The sequence below is a fragment of the Muntiacus reevesi genome, chromosome 1 (assembly GCF_963930625.1).
Source record: "Muntiacus reevesi chromosome 1, mMunRee1.1, whole genome shotgun sequence".
NCBI classification, from domain to species: Eukaryota; Metazoa; Chordata; class Mammalia; order Artiodactyla; family Cervidae; genus Muntiacus; species Muntiacus reevesi.
In genome coordinates, this window is record NC_089249.1 from 191,493,301 (window position 1) to 191,508,141 (window position 14,841).

General features: G+C 37.6%; 1 long non-coding RNA gene across 1 annotated transcript; it reads left to right on the top strand.

Moving 5' to 3' along the window:
- The first annotated feature begins 4,677 nt into the window (after nt 1-4,677).
- Nucleotides 4,678-14,553, top strand: LOC136166122 (uncharacterized). Its single transcript, XR_010662855.1, has 3 exons — nt 4,678-4,768; nt 12,594-12,667; nt 14,364-14,553. It is a non-coding gene; the product is annotated as an uncharacterized lncRNA (long non-coding RNA).
- Nucleotides 14,554-14,841: the final 288 nt, after the last annotated feature.

Below are 14,841 nucleotides of genomic sequence, written 5' to 3' on the forward strand. Positions count from 1 at the left end.
ACTGCCTTCTGGGTCTGGCCTTGGGGTTTGTGACAAGATTATTCTTAAAACATGAAAGATAATCATTAGCACAGTTTCTTAATATATGCTGTTTTTCCAGGTGCTATTTCTGTGGAATTTCTCAAGGCTGTGAAAGTACATTATTAGGCATTCCCACTGCACAATCTGAGTTTAGGCTGGGTTTGAGCCCAGCATACAGGTTTGAGTCCCATTGTGGGTTTAGGCAGGGTTCACTTCCCTATGTGGGTTTATGTTAGGTTCCAGTCCTTGCATGTGGGTTTAAGGCCCAATCTGAGATACACAGTTTCAGTTTTCCTCTGAGTTTTCCAAATGTTTGGGGTGCAGAATCTCAATTTGAAGACCTTAGCCCCCCAGAGGCATTCTTTGTAGAGCTGGCAGTATATTATTAAAGTTCTAAGTCACTCCCCTCTTTCCCAAAGTCGGTTTTGCCTCCCCAATTCAAATGATCTGTTCTCTTTGGCACATTTCAAACAAACCAATACTCAGTATTTCAGTTGTTTATCCTATTTCTGTAGAGTTGTCTGTGGTATTTTTTTTTTTTTTTTTTTGTCCATGGTATTTTTTCAGGGAGCTGGGGTGGGGAGGTAGGGTGGTGGGGTGGGAGGGTGGTCTTTGGGTATTTTATATGAGCAGAAGCTGACAGTAATCACTTGGAAGCAGGTTGTATCAAATCCTTTCAATTCCTGTTTTTGTTGTTGTTGTTGTTGTTTTACTAGGAACAGATAATCCTATAGGAAGTCTTTTCATGGAAGCTTTCTTTTGAAACTTTTCTGTCCCATCCCTAGGTTGTGTGTGTGTGTTAGTCACTCAGTCATATCTGACTCTTTGCGACCCTGTGGACTGTAGTCTGCCAGGCTCCGCTGTCCATGGGATTCTTCAGACAAGAACACTGGAGTGCATTGACAATTCCTTCTCCAGGGAATCTTCCCAACCCAAGGATCGAAGTGGGGTCTCCCGCATTGCAGGCAAGTTCTTTACCATCTGAGCCACCAGGGAAGCCCCGTTATTTCCATGAGGATAAAGTAAATATAAAAGAACTCCCAAAGATGTTAATCTGTTAATGTAAGTTTCTTTCTTCAGTGGTGTACAATAGAGCTTAAAAGACCTTATGGAATAGTTCTGAAAAGTTAAAAGAGGTGAATTTCAGGAAAAATTCCAGTATTACATTCTATATGTTAAAAATTTTTCACTTGAATTCATTCTCTGAGTGAGTGTGGTAAGTTTTTGAGTCCTCTCCTTTGCTTTTGGTGGCTTTCAAATAAAGTTCCACAATTTAGATTTATAGAGGAGAGGTATTCAAGGATGATTATGTAGTAAATTAAGTTGCCTTGGAAACAATTGACTGACATGTTTTTACTGAAAAGGAATAGATATTTCGGGCTTTCTGGGTGTCCTCATAGAAGTGGCTTATAATTTTTTTTCTCTCATTAATACATAAACACTGGGTTTGAGTGATATTGCTGAGTTGGTCAAACAGGGTTTGTGTATTTACTATGTCAGTGGTGGTCAAGAGCACCTGTAGTGGGGAGCAGAGCCTGAGGTCAGTGTCTTCAGGCTTAGGCCCCCTTGGAGCCTGAGAGAGGAAGGACTTCAAGGCCCTATGTACTTGGCATCATAACAGTGTATAGCTTTGTCAGATTGACTTCTTTCATGCAGCAACACACATACACTTTTGACCTTTCCTTCCTGTGTTTTCATAGCTTGATTTTTTTTTTACTACTGAACAGATTTTAGCTTCTGGCTATACCACTGATTATTTGACTCTTGCAAGATATCTTGCTCGCATATGTGCTTAATGGCTCAGTTGTGTTTGACTCTTTGCAAACCCATGAACTACAGCCCACCAGGCTCCTCTGTCCATGAGGTTTCTCCAGGCAAGAATATTGGAGTGGGTTGCCATGTCCTCCTCCTGGGGATCTTCCCATCCCAGGGATTGAACCCAGGTGTCCTACATTGCAGGTGGATTCTTCACCATCTGAGCCACCAGGGACACACAAGAATACTGGAATGGGTAGTAGCCTATCCCTTCTCCAGGGGATCTTCCCAATCCAGGAATCCAACTGGGGTCTCCTGCATTGCAGGAGGATTCTTTACCAGCTGAGCTACCAGGGAAGCCCAATATCTTGCTTACCTGTTAATTATTGCCAGTTGTGAATAAAGCCTGTACGGATACGTGTGTAGGATTTTTTTGTGAATATAAAAGTTGACTTCATTTGGAGAAATAGCAAGGAGTGAGATTGCTGGGTCCTAATATACATAAGTGAGAGTACATTTTGTTTTGAAAGAAAGCTCTTATCTTCCTTTGTTGGGGTACCAGATTCCATCCCCCCTGGCAGTGAATCTGTATTATCTTCACATCTATTTGGTGTTCTGAGTGGTTTGCATTTTAGTCATTAAATAGCGTGTAGTGATAGCTTGTTGCTTTTTTTTTTTTTTAATATTTGTTTATTTGTTTGCTCTGGGTCTTAGTTGCAGCACACTGGCAGGAAATTTTAGTTCTGTCATGCCAACTCTTAATTTGTGGCATGTGGCACTCTTTAGTTTTCTATTTGTTGCCCTTATTTTTTCACTTTTTTCTACCTTCTCCCAATTTAATTGAGCATTTTACCTAATGCTTCCTTTTTTTCCCTTTCTTAGCCTTTCTCTTCTTAAAGAACTTTTTAAGTGGTTGCCCTTGAGCTTTTAGTACACTTTTAGAACTAAACCTCATCTTTTGCAACTTAATACCTCTTCAGTGGTTGTACAAGTACCTCACACCACAATTCCCTTCCTCTGTCCCTTTTGACAAGGTATCAGTTATTTCACTTATCCACAAGATTATCACTGTCAGTGTCATTATTGCTATTATTATTTTAGACAAAGTCTCATCTGTTATAAAGAAGTGTTAAAGATGTTCACCTTTATTCCTCTTTTAATCCTCCTGCATAATTTATATTTTTTCTAATGGATTTTTAAAATGTGTGTTTCAAAGTTGGTGTACTAATGACAAATTTGCTCCATTTTTGTCCCAAATGGCCTTATTTTCTCTTAATTTTTAAGGATAATTGCACTTGGTAACAAAATTGTAGGAAGGTTTATTTTTAATTTCAAATTTTTAAACTTTTCAGTCCACTTGGTTCTTGCTTTTGTTTTTTTTTCCCTGAAAAGAAGTGTAATTTGATTCTAGTCTTTGTCTATACCAAAAGTGTACTTTTGCCTTCTTCCATCATGGGGTACTGTAAATTTTGGATCATCAGGAAGATGAATGCATTTTTTTTCACAAGAAATGGATGTCCCTAAATTGGTATTTATAAAGCATTTCTGTCCTTTCCCTACATTCTCTGGAATCTGTTATGAGTCCATGATTGTGAGAGTTCCATGATTGTGATATAAGCAATAACGTGACCACAGATATGATGTGTAAATAAATAATTTTTGTTTCTTTGTGATGCTGTTACATTATTGAGGAAGTGTGGAAAGTAAGTTTACTTATGATCAAATCAAATAACTTTGTAAACAACAGAATTGTAGGTAACCTTCCTATAAATGGATTCTGGGTATCTAGTTCTGTCAGTCTCATGCTTCTTACTGTGCACATATTTTGGATATTTTAGGACTTATTGATCTTTGGGGATGTGTCTGTGAACTTCATCTTGGAGGAGTGGGTTTTACTGGATTCCTCACAGAGGAAACTACAGAGATGTGAGAAAACTTCAGGAACATGGCCTCAGTAGGTAATAAAGAAAAAGTTCCCTTCATTGGTCAACTAGAGAACAGCTGTTTCTTACCTGTCTGTATTGTTCAAAGATGTGGAATGTGGAAACAGAAGACACTGTTAAAGAAATTTGGGGAAATAAAAGAGAATTCCCTGGTGGTTCAGTGCTTAGGTCTCAGTGCTTTCACTGCCATGATCTAGGTTCAATCCCTGTCAGGGAACTAATGTCCTGCAAGCTGCAAAGTGTGGTGGGGAAAAAAAGAAAGAAAAAGAAACTGGTCAGTGTCAGAGCTCATCATGAACCTAAAATCCAATAATTATTCTATAATTTCTAATACTTTGGGATCTTTTTTCTGGGTCTGCATTTCAGAAGCAAAATGGGAACATCATGGCATTCAAAATCAGTGCAAAATCCAGGAGAGGAAATTAAGATGAGCCATACTCACAATACAAAGAATATCTCATGTAGGAATCCTGGTCTATTGTGAGAATTTTATTTTTATTTATTATTTTATTGTGAGAATTTTAAAAGATGCAAACAAAAGAAATAGCCCTGTCTGCAAATTTAGTTATTGTTTGAAAATATTTATGAAAAATATTTTCTTAAATGTGACATAAATTCAGTGTTTTCACTGTAGTTCATTAGATTCATAAACTCTATATTTCACATCACTTTTTAGTAGAAAGTTTGAAGGTCCATTGTTAAACATTCAGTTTGTTCAATTTGTAATAATTCTCACAAGATAGAAAAGCTCCCTATTTCTATATGTCATAATAAATACAATAAATGTAAAACAATTAATAAATTATTAATGTTCTCATGATTTATATAAGTCCTATCATTGAGTGTCTCTCTGAAAGTAAAGATATTAATTTTTGCAGAGAAGACTTCAACTTTATTCCAACTCTCAGTCTGAAGAAGAAAACTGCTGGCTTAAAACCATGGAAATGCAGTCATGTGGGAAAACCTTCATGAATCATTCATCCCTTACTAGACACAAGAAATGTCACACTGAAGACAAACCAAGATAGCATCTAAAGTACTGTGGGAAGGTATGTAAATATAAAGAACATGGGAAGGCATTCATTTCTCCCAGTGCTCTCAGAACACATGAAAGGAGTCACACTGGAGAGAAACTCTGTGAGACCCCAAAGACAGCAGCCCACCAGGCTCCACTGTCCCTGGGATTCTCCAGGCAAGAACACTGGAGTGGGTTGCCATTTCCTTCTCCAATGTGTGAAAATGAAAAGTGAAGGTGAAGTCGCTCAGTTATGTCCGACTCTTCACGACCCCATGGACTGCAGGCTGCCAGGCTCCTCCATCCGTGGGATTTTCCAGGCAAGAGTACTGGACTGGGTTGCCATTGCCTTCTCCGCTATGAATGTTACCAATGTGGAAGAACCTTTAGTATAAAAAATCCTTCCAACTACACCAAAGAACTCACACAAGGGAGAAACCTTACAAATGTAAAGAATGTGGGAAAGCCTTCATGTGGCAAATAAGTTTTTGAAAATACATGGTAACCCATACTAGAGGTTTACCTTATAAATGTCAGAATTGTGAGAAAGCATTCCTTTATCCCATTTTTCTTCAAATACATGAAAGGAGTCACACTGGAGAGAAACCGTATGAATGTAAACAATGTGAAAAAGCCTTTCCATATAAAAAATCATTGCAAATACATGAAAGAACTCACAGAAGGGAGAAATCCTATGAATGTTAGGAATGTGGGAAAGCTGTTCTGTGTAAAACAACTTTTCAAAAACACATGGTAACACACCCTGGAGATTTCTTTTATAAATGTTGGAAATGTAAGAAAGCATTCATTTCTTCCAGTTGTCTTAGAATACATGAAAATAGTCACAATGAAGAGAAACCCTATCAATGTTAACAGGGTGGAAAAACCTTTAACAGTCCTAAAACAATCCAACTACATGAAAGAATTCACAGAGGTAAGAAAAGCTATGAATGTAACCTGTGTGATAAAGCCTTCAATTATTTCAGTGCCTTCCAATCACAGAAGAGACACCATATGTATGTAAAACATGTTCTAAAGTTTTGAGTAGTGCCTGCTCACTTAAAAAACCATGAAAGAATCTACACTGGAGAAAAACCCTATAAGTGTAAGGAATGTGGGAAAGCCTTCACATTGAAGATAACCCTTCGGATACACATGATGACACATACTGGAGCTGGACCTTATAAGTGTAAAGAATGTGAGAAAGTATTCATTAATCCCAGTTCTCTTAAAATACATGAAAGTAGTCATACTGGAGAGAGACCCTATCAGTGTCGATGTGGTAAAAGTTTTAGAACACAAAATGTTTTCAGAGTTCATGAAAGTACAATAGAGGAAAACCCTACAAATGTAAAATATTTGCAAAAACTTTCACTTCTAGTTATGTTCAAGCACATAAATTAATTCACACTGGACAGAAACCCTGTCAATGACAGGAATGTGGGAAATCCTTCATTTGTCCCTCAACATTCAAAGACAAATTAGACTACACACTGGACAGAAATCATACAAAATGTGAAGAATGTGGGAAAGGCTTTTCTGGTCTTAGCTTTGTATGAAAGTATTAAGGATTTACTGGTTAAAACCTTGTTTTTAGGGCTTCCCTAGTGGCTCAGTGGTCAAGAATCTGCCTGCCGATTCAGGAGACACTGGTTTGATCACTGATCGGGGAAGATCCCACATGCTGCAGGGCACCTAAGCCCATGTGCCACAACTATTGAGCCTGTTGTGCTCTAGAGCTGGTGCTCTGCAACAAGAGAACAAAGTGCAATAAGAAGCCTGTGCACCACAACTAGAGAGTAGCCCTCACTTGCCACAACTAGAGAAAAGCTTGCACAAGAACAAAGACCCAGTGAAAATACATAAATAAATTTTTTAAAAAGACTTCAATTGGTCGATATCATTACATGTAAAAACTCCCATGGAGAGGAAGTATAAATGTAAGTAACAAGAGAAACTTGATGGAAATCTTGATGGAAATCCGTGTGTACTGTTCCAGAAAACCTTCAGTATAAAAGAGTTGTTATAAATATATTTTGGCTGTGCTATGTGGCATGTGAAATCTTAGTTCCCCAATCATGGATTGATGCTGTGACCCTCCAGTGGAAGCTTGGAATCTTAACCACCGATCTGCCAGAAAAGTCCTGAAAGAGTTGTCTTGAGAGGTTACAGGGACTAGGAATTGCCTGGTGGACCAGTGGTTAAGAATCTGCCCTCCAATATAGGGGATACAGGTTTGATCTCTGGTTGGTGAACTAAGGTCCCACGTGACCCAGGGGGCAACTAAGCCCCTGAGCTGAGCCAGTGTGCTTTGGAGTCAGTGGGCCACAACTAGACAGAAGCCCATGCACTGTAATGAAAGCTTCCCTGTACAACTAGGAAGATCCCACATGCTGCAACTAATGCCTGACACAGCCAAAAAAAAAAAAAAAAAAAGTTTACAAAAACTTCCCTGGTGGTCCAGTGGTTAAAGCTCCACAATGCAGAGGGCCTGAGCTTGATCCCTGGTCAGGGAAGTAGACATTACATGGCAAAACTTAAAAAAAAAAAAAAAAAAAAAAAGGTCCTGTATGCTAAAATGAAGATTGTGAATAGCACAACTAAGACACAGCTCAGTGACAAAAAATTTTTATTAATATATTGTGATTCTAAAGGTCTTTCTTCAATCATATCTTTGAATTGTAGATTTTGACTAATTTCAGAAGTGGATATTAATGTTAGTTAATTCTGTAAGTTGTCTTTCACCAATAGTACATAAGGTTTAAAGGAGGTAGTTTTTCCTTTAATCAGATAGTGACTTTTTTCTCTCATGTTTGAACCCTGTTGGAGTAATGGGTGAATTTAAATGTATTTCTAGTATGCAGTGAGGCTTAAATTTTTATAATGTTCTACTAATTTTCTGTTAATGGGCCACTGAGAAATTGCAGTTTAGCATTTGTAGGGATTTTCATGTGGCAATTAGTAGTAGTTAATGTGGCAGTTCTTGGATATTTATAAATACATATATTGTAACCTTTTATTGAGGAAAAAGTCCCTTTTGGTAGTGGTGCATGAGGAGCCTTTTGTCATTTTCCATTCTGTTAATCACTTGGAATAAATTTTATGTATGGCTAGGGTGCCAAAGAGTATACTGTTATGTAAATTATTATTTTTTCTATTTACTTTTTGTGTTTCCTTCTGACTGTATTTGTTGAAAAGATTATGGGACTTGTGATAATACAAAAAAATCTAGAGTTCAAGATATCTTGCTTGTGAGTAATATTAGGACTAAACTTTCCAGAATCCATCCCATTTGTAGTTCCATATCGGCAATCACTGATAGCTCATGTGTGTGATTTAAAAAGAAATACATTGAAGACATTCTTCAGGTATTGGAGCTCCCACACTGGGAGAGAGACAGATACATAAGGGCTTCAAGGACACCATCTTCCAGCTTATTTTCCAGATTCTGTGTCCCTGTTGTCAAGAGTAGCCTCAACATCAGCGAGCAATATTTGATTTCCATTTATATAGAAGTGTGGTTTCCCCTGATGTCTTCACACCTTCCACATCAAAGATCCAGCAGAGGTTGAATTTCTTCTGTAAGGCAACTTGTGTCTACTATGACAGTATTTCAGTGTTTTATGGTAGGGAATATTCTCTGATTCCACCCTTCTTTGGATTATATCTGTTTCTCTCCTACATGTCAGTTTGCTTCTTTAGTGCGTTGTGCAGTGCCATTCTTGACCCATTGTTTTCCTGTGAGAAGAAGCACCTTCCTTCTGTCAGGAAGGTTGTGGGTGTTTCCTATTACTTGTAGCTGAACATGATTCTTCAATGTGTTTTTTTATTGTATTTTATTTTCTATGACCAAAAGTGTGAATTTTTTTTGTGAAACAACTATTTTTGTACTCATTTCAAATATTTTACCAACTCTTTGTGAAGCATTTTTAGCTAACATATGTTGTTTTTTATATCTTCCAAGAATGTGTTAAAGTACCAATTTTATTTATAAACATTCTGAAAAACTTTGCATTTTTCTTCATTTAGTCATTATGTAATATTAGTCAGTTTAATCCTGTAAATAGAAAGTCGGCTACCTTATCCTCAGGCCATTTTGTTGTTTTTAGTCACAGTTTTCATTAACAAAAATGATTTCTTACTCATTCTTATCCTCAAAAGTTACATCATGGGTATTTTCAGTGCCATCTTGCCAGTGACCCATAAGATCAAACCTCTGGTCAAATACTTGGATGAAATGAATTATATTAAGAATGATTACAGGTAAACAAGGTACTACTGTATAGCACAGGAAAGTGAAAGTGTTAGACAGTTGTGTCTGACTCTTTGTGACCCCATCGACTGTAGCCCACCAGGCTCCTCTGTCCATGGAATTATCCAGGCAAGTCTACTGGGGTGGATAGTCATTCCCTTCTCCAGGGGATCTTCCCAACCCAGGGATCACACCTGGGTCTCCTGCATTGCAGGCAGATTGTTTACCATATGAAGCACCAGGGAAACCCTTTGAGCCACCAGGACATGTTTTCAATATCCTGTAACAAATTATGGTTAAACAACTATATTTCAATAAAATTATTTTTAAAAAAGAATGATTTCAAACCTTATAAAACTGTGGTGTGTAATAGTAACAGGGTGCTGAATTCTTATAGAAATTTAACCTCTGTTAGAAGATTTGATTACTATTCAAGATAGCAAGATGGTATTCTTTATTGAATACTTTTAAGCAGTTAACTTTATCATTGATGAGTATAATCATGTTGTTGATATAAAAAACATTGTCATGGAGCTAAAAGTTATCAGTTAAGAAGCTTCACTGAATTCTATTAGAAAGAAGAAGGCACTATTGGTTATCTTTATGATTTTATATTTTTAAATTTTAATTAATTAGTATTTAAAATTTCTGGCTGTGTTGGGCTTTCATTGTTGTGTGGGGGCTTTCTGTGGTTGGGAAGAGTGGGGACTACTCTTTAGTTGTGATGTGAGGCCCTCTCATTTTGGTGGCTTCTCTTGTTTAGAACAGGTTTTAGGGGCTCAGGCTTCAGTAATTTCAGCACACAGGGTTAGTAGTTGCAGCTCACAGGCTCTAGAGGCAGAGCTCAGTAGTTGTTGTGCAATGGTTTAGTTCCACCACGGCACGTGGGATCTTCCCAGACCAGGGATGGAACCTGTCCCCTGCATTGGAAGTAGGATTCTTAATCAGAGATCCACCAGGGAAGTCCATGATTTCGTATTTTATCTTGTATCACTACTAGAGCCAGGATTGTAAAATACATAAATTCACATCTTAGTATGCTAGGTAATATTTTTATAATCTCCTTTATAACATAACTGAGGTCTATAAATCTAAGTAAATTGTAAGACAACAAAAAGCTAGCAAGAGAAAAAGAAAGGACTACTATGCCAGTGAACACTTTCTGAAAGACTATATTCCTTTTACAAAACATTAATTTTATTGAATTACAGTTGATTTATAATGTTGTATTAATTTTTGGCTATATAGCAAAATGATTCAGTTATACATACATTGTTTTTATATTTTATTCAATTACAGCATCACAGGATATTTAATACAGTACCCTATGCTATGCAGGAGGACCTTGTTGTTTATCTGTTCTATGTATAATAGTTTGCATCTTCCAATTTCAAACTCCCAATTCATCCCTTCCTCCATCCCTTCTCCCCTTGGCAACCACAAGTCTGTTTTCTAGATAAGATTATGTGATATCATCTAGTATTCATCTTTCTCTTAATGTACTTTGCTTAGTATGATTATCTATAGGTTAATTCATGTTGTGCAAATGGCATTATTCTTTTATATGACTGAGTAGTATTCCATGGCATATTATTATTGTTGTTCAGTTGCTCAGTTGTGTCTGACTCTTTGCGACCCCATGGACTGCAGCATGCCAGGCTTCCTTGATGCTGGGAATGATTGAAGGCAGGAGGAGAAGAGGCTGACAGAGGATGAGATGGTTGAATGGCATCACCAATTCAATGGACATGAGTTTGAGCAAACTCTGGGATATAGTGAAGGATAGGAAAGCCTGGCGTGTTGTAGTCCATGGGGTTGCAAAGAGTCAGACACAACTGAGCAACTGAACAACAACAAACTTAGGACTCAGCAGGGCAAAATCATCGGAAAGTTTCAAAAAACAACTTTCAGTAAAGGACTTCCTATGCGATAGCTGTTCCCAGTAAAAAAATGGGGAGGAGAACGGATTTCTTTCACCTACTTTGCAAGTAATTATTCCTGGCTTTCTGCTCATCTAACGTATTCACATACTGCCTTCCCCCCAACCCCCGCTGGTCCTGAAAAATCACCATCCACTACTTGGCAGCGCAAATAGGATAAACAATTAAAATATTGGGTGTGTATGAAATGCATGGTGGAATGAGTAGTTTATAGATCATTTGAATCGCAGAGGCAAAATTGAATTTGGAAATGAGGGAAGCAATCTGGAAATTTAATGGTTTCTAGCCCTGCAAAATGTGGGGGCTAAGGTCTTCAATTTCAGATTCCACACCCCAAAAGCTTAGGATGCACAAGTGGAAAGCAGGTTCCCCCTGGGCAGAAAGGAGGGGCTGGGATTGATGAGAAAACAGCTTAAGACTGGGAGCTGCTGACTATAGTTCAGATCATGAACTCCTTATTGCAAAATTCAGACTTAAATTGAAGATAGTAGGGAAAACAACTAGACCATTCAGGTCGAAATCAAATTCCTTATGATTATACAGTGGAAGTGACAAATAGATTCAAGGGATTAAATCTGACAGACAGAGTGCCTGAAGAACTATGGACAGAGGTTCAGGAAGCATTGACCAAAATGTTGTACAGGAGGCATTGACCAAAACCATCCCAAGGAAAAAGAAATGCAAGAAGGCAAAATGCTTGTCTGAAGATGCTTTGCAAATAGCTGAGGAAAGAAGTGAAATGAAAAGAAAGGGAGAAAAGGAAAGATACACCCAATTGAATGCAGAGTTCCAGAGAATAGCAAGGCGATCAGAAGGGCTTCTTTAATGAACAAGGCAAAGAAGTAGAGGAAAACAATAGAGTGGGAAAGGTTAGAAACCTCTTAAGGAAAATTAGAGATACCAAGGCAACATTTCATGCAAAGATGGTCATGATAAAGGACAGAAGGACCTAACAGAAGCAGAAGAGATTAAGTAGAGGTGGCAAGAATATACAGAAGAACTATACAAAAAAGGTCTTAATGACATGAATAATCACAATAGTGTGGTCACTCACCTAGAACCAGACATCTTGGAGTGTGAAGTCAAATGGGCCTTAAGGAGCATTACTACAAACAAAGCTAGTGAAGGTGATGGAATTCCAGCTGAACTATTTAAAACTGTAAAATATGATGCCGTTAAAGTACTATACTTGATATGTTGGCAAATTTGGAAAACTCAACAGTGGCCACAGGACTGGAAAAGGTCAGTTTTCATTCCAATCCCAAAGAAAGGCAATGCCAAAGAATGTTCAAACTACCTAACAGTTGTCCTCATTGATCTCCGTATGTAAGAACAAAGAAATTCCCTCCTTTTTTAAATGAGAGAACAAGTGTTTCTTACATCAGTATTGTTCAAAGATGTGGAATGTGGAAAGAGAAGACATTGGTAAAGAAAGTAGAGAAAAAAAAGAAATCCCCCAGCAGTTTTATGATTAGGTCTCAGCACTTTCAATTGTGTGGCCTGAGTTCAACCACTATCAGGGAACTATTAATAATATTCCTCAAGCTGCACAGTGTGGTGAAAAAAAGAAAAAGTAAACAAGAAATTGAGTTGTGTTACAGCTCATCATGGACCTAATATTTCATGATTTTCCTGTAATTTCTAATACTTTGGGATCATTTTTCTAGGTCTGCATTTCAGGATCAAGCCAGAAAGATCTTGACATTGAAGATCAGGAGAAAAACCAGGGGAGAAAATTTAGGTGAGCCATACTCACAACACAAAACATGTGTTGTGTGAAAAGTGTGGTCTGTGATGAAAATTTTAAAAGAAGCAGAGAAAGAAATAGACCTGTCTTCAAGTTTAGTTTTTCTTTGAAAATATTTATGAAAAATATTTTAATGTGCTATAAATGGTCAGTGTTTCCAATACAGTTCATGTGCCATCAGTATTCATAAAGCCTGTATTTCAACATCACTTTTTTTTCATTTATTTTTATTAGTTGGAGGCTAATTACTTTACAATATTGTAGTGGATTTTGTCATACATTGACATGAATCAGCCATGGAGTTACATGTATTCCCCATCCCAATCCCCCCTCCCACTTCCCTCTCCACCCGATTCCTCTGGGTCTTCCCAGTGCACCAGGCCCGAGCACTTGTCTCATGCATCCAATCTGGGCTGGTGATCTGTTTCACTATAGATAATATACATGTTTTGATGCTGTTCTCTCGAAACATCCCACCCTCGCCTTCTCCCACAGAGTCCAAAAGTCTGTTCTGTACATATGTGTCTCTTTTTCTGTTTTGCATATAGGGTTATCATTACCATCTTTCTAAATTCCATATATATGTGTTAGTATGCTGTAATGTTCTTTATTTTTCTGGCTTACTTCACTCTGTATAATGGGCTCCAGTTTCATCCATCTCATTAGAACTGATTCAAATAAATTCTTTTTAATGGCTGAGTAATATTCCATGGTGTATATGTACCACAGCTTCCTTATCCATTCGTCTGCTGATGGGCATCTAGGTTGCTTCCATTTCCTGGCTATTATAAACAGTGCTGCGATGAACGTTGGGGTACACGTGTCTCTTTCAGATCTGGTTTCCTCGGTGTGTATGCCCAGAAGTGGGATTGATGGGTCATATGGCAGTTCTATTTCCAGTTTTTTAAGAAATCTCCACAGTGTTCTCCATAGTGGCTGTACTAGTTTGCATTCCCACCAACAGTGTAAGAGGGTTCCCTTTTCTCCACACCCTCTCCAGCATTTATTGCTTGTAGACTTTTGGATAGCAGCCATCCTGACTGGCGTGTAATGGTACCTCATTGTGGTTTTGATTTGCATTTCTCTGATAATGAGTGATGTTGAACATCTTTTCATGTGTTTGTTAGCCATCTGTATGTCTTCTTTGGAGAAATGTCTGTTTAGATCTTTGGCCCATTTTTTGATTGGGTCATTTATTTTTCTGGAGTTGAGCTGCAGGAGTTGCTTGTATATTTTTGAGATTAATCCTTTGCCTGTTGCTTCATTTGCTATTAATTTTCTCCCAATCTGAGGGCTGTCTTTTCACCTTGCTTATAGTTTCCATTGTTGTGCAAAAGCTTTTAAGTTTCATTTGGTCCTATTTGTTTATTTTTGCTTTTATTTCCAATATTCTGGGAGGTGGGTCATAGAGGATCCTGCTGTGATTCATGTCGGAGAGTGTTTTGCCTATGTTCTCCTCTAGGAGTTTTATAGTTTCTGGTCTTACATTTAGATCTTTAATCCATTTTGAGTTTATTTTTGTTCAACATCACGTTTTAATAGAAAGGTTGAGGTTCCATTGTAGAACATTTAGTATATTCAACTTGTAACAATTCACAGAACATAGAAAAACTCACTATTTTTGTAAATCATAATTACAGTAAATGTAAAATAATTAATATATTAATAATGTTGTTCTCATGATTTACAGAAGTACTATGATAGAGAGTCTCTCTGAAAGAAAAGACATTAGTTCATGCAGAGAAGACTTCAACCTTATTTCAATGTGCAATCTGAAGAAAAACACTGATTTGAAACCACTGGATTGCACTGCATATGGAAAAACCTACATCATTCATCCCTTACTAGACACAAGAAATGTCACATTGAAGATAAACCAAGAGAGCCTCAAAAGTGTCCTGAGAAGGTATATAAATGTGAAGAGTGTGGGAAGACATTCGTTTCTCCCAGTGACCTCAGAACACATGAAAGGAGTTACACTGGAGAGAAACCCTATGAATGTTATGAGTGTGGAAAAGTCTTTCCATATCAAAAATCCTTTTGACAGCACAAAAGAACTCCCATAGGGGAAAAGCCCTATGAATGTAAATACACAGTGTGGGAAAGTCTTCATGCAGCAAATAACTTTTCAAAAACACATGGTACCATACATACTGGAGAATTACCTT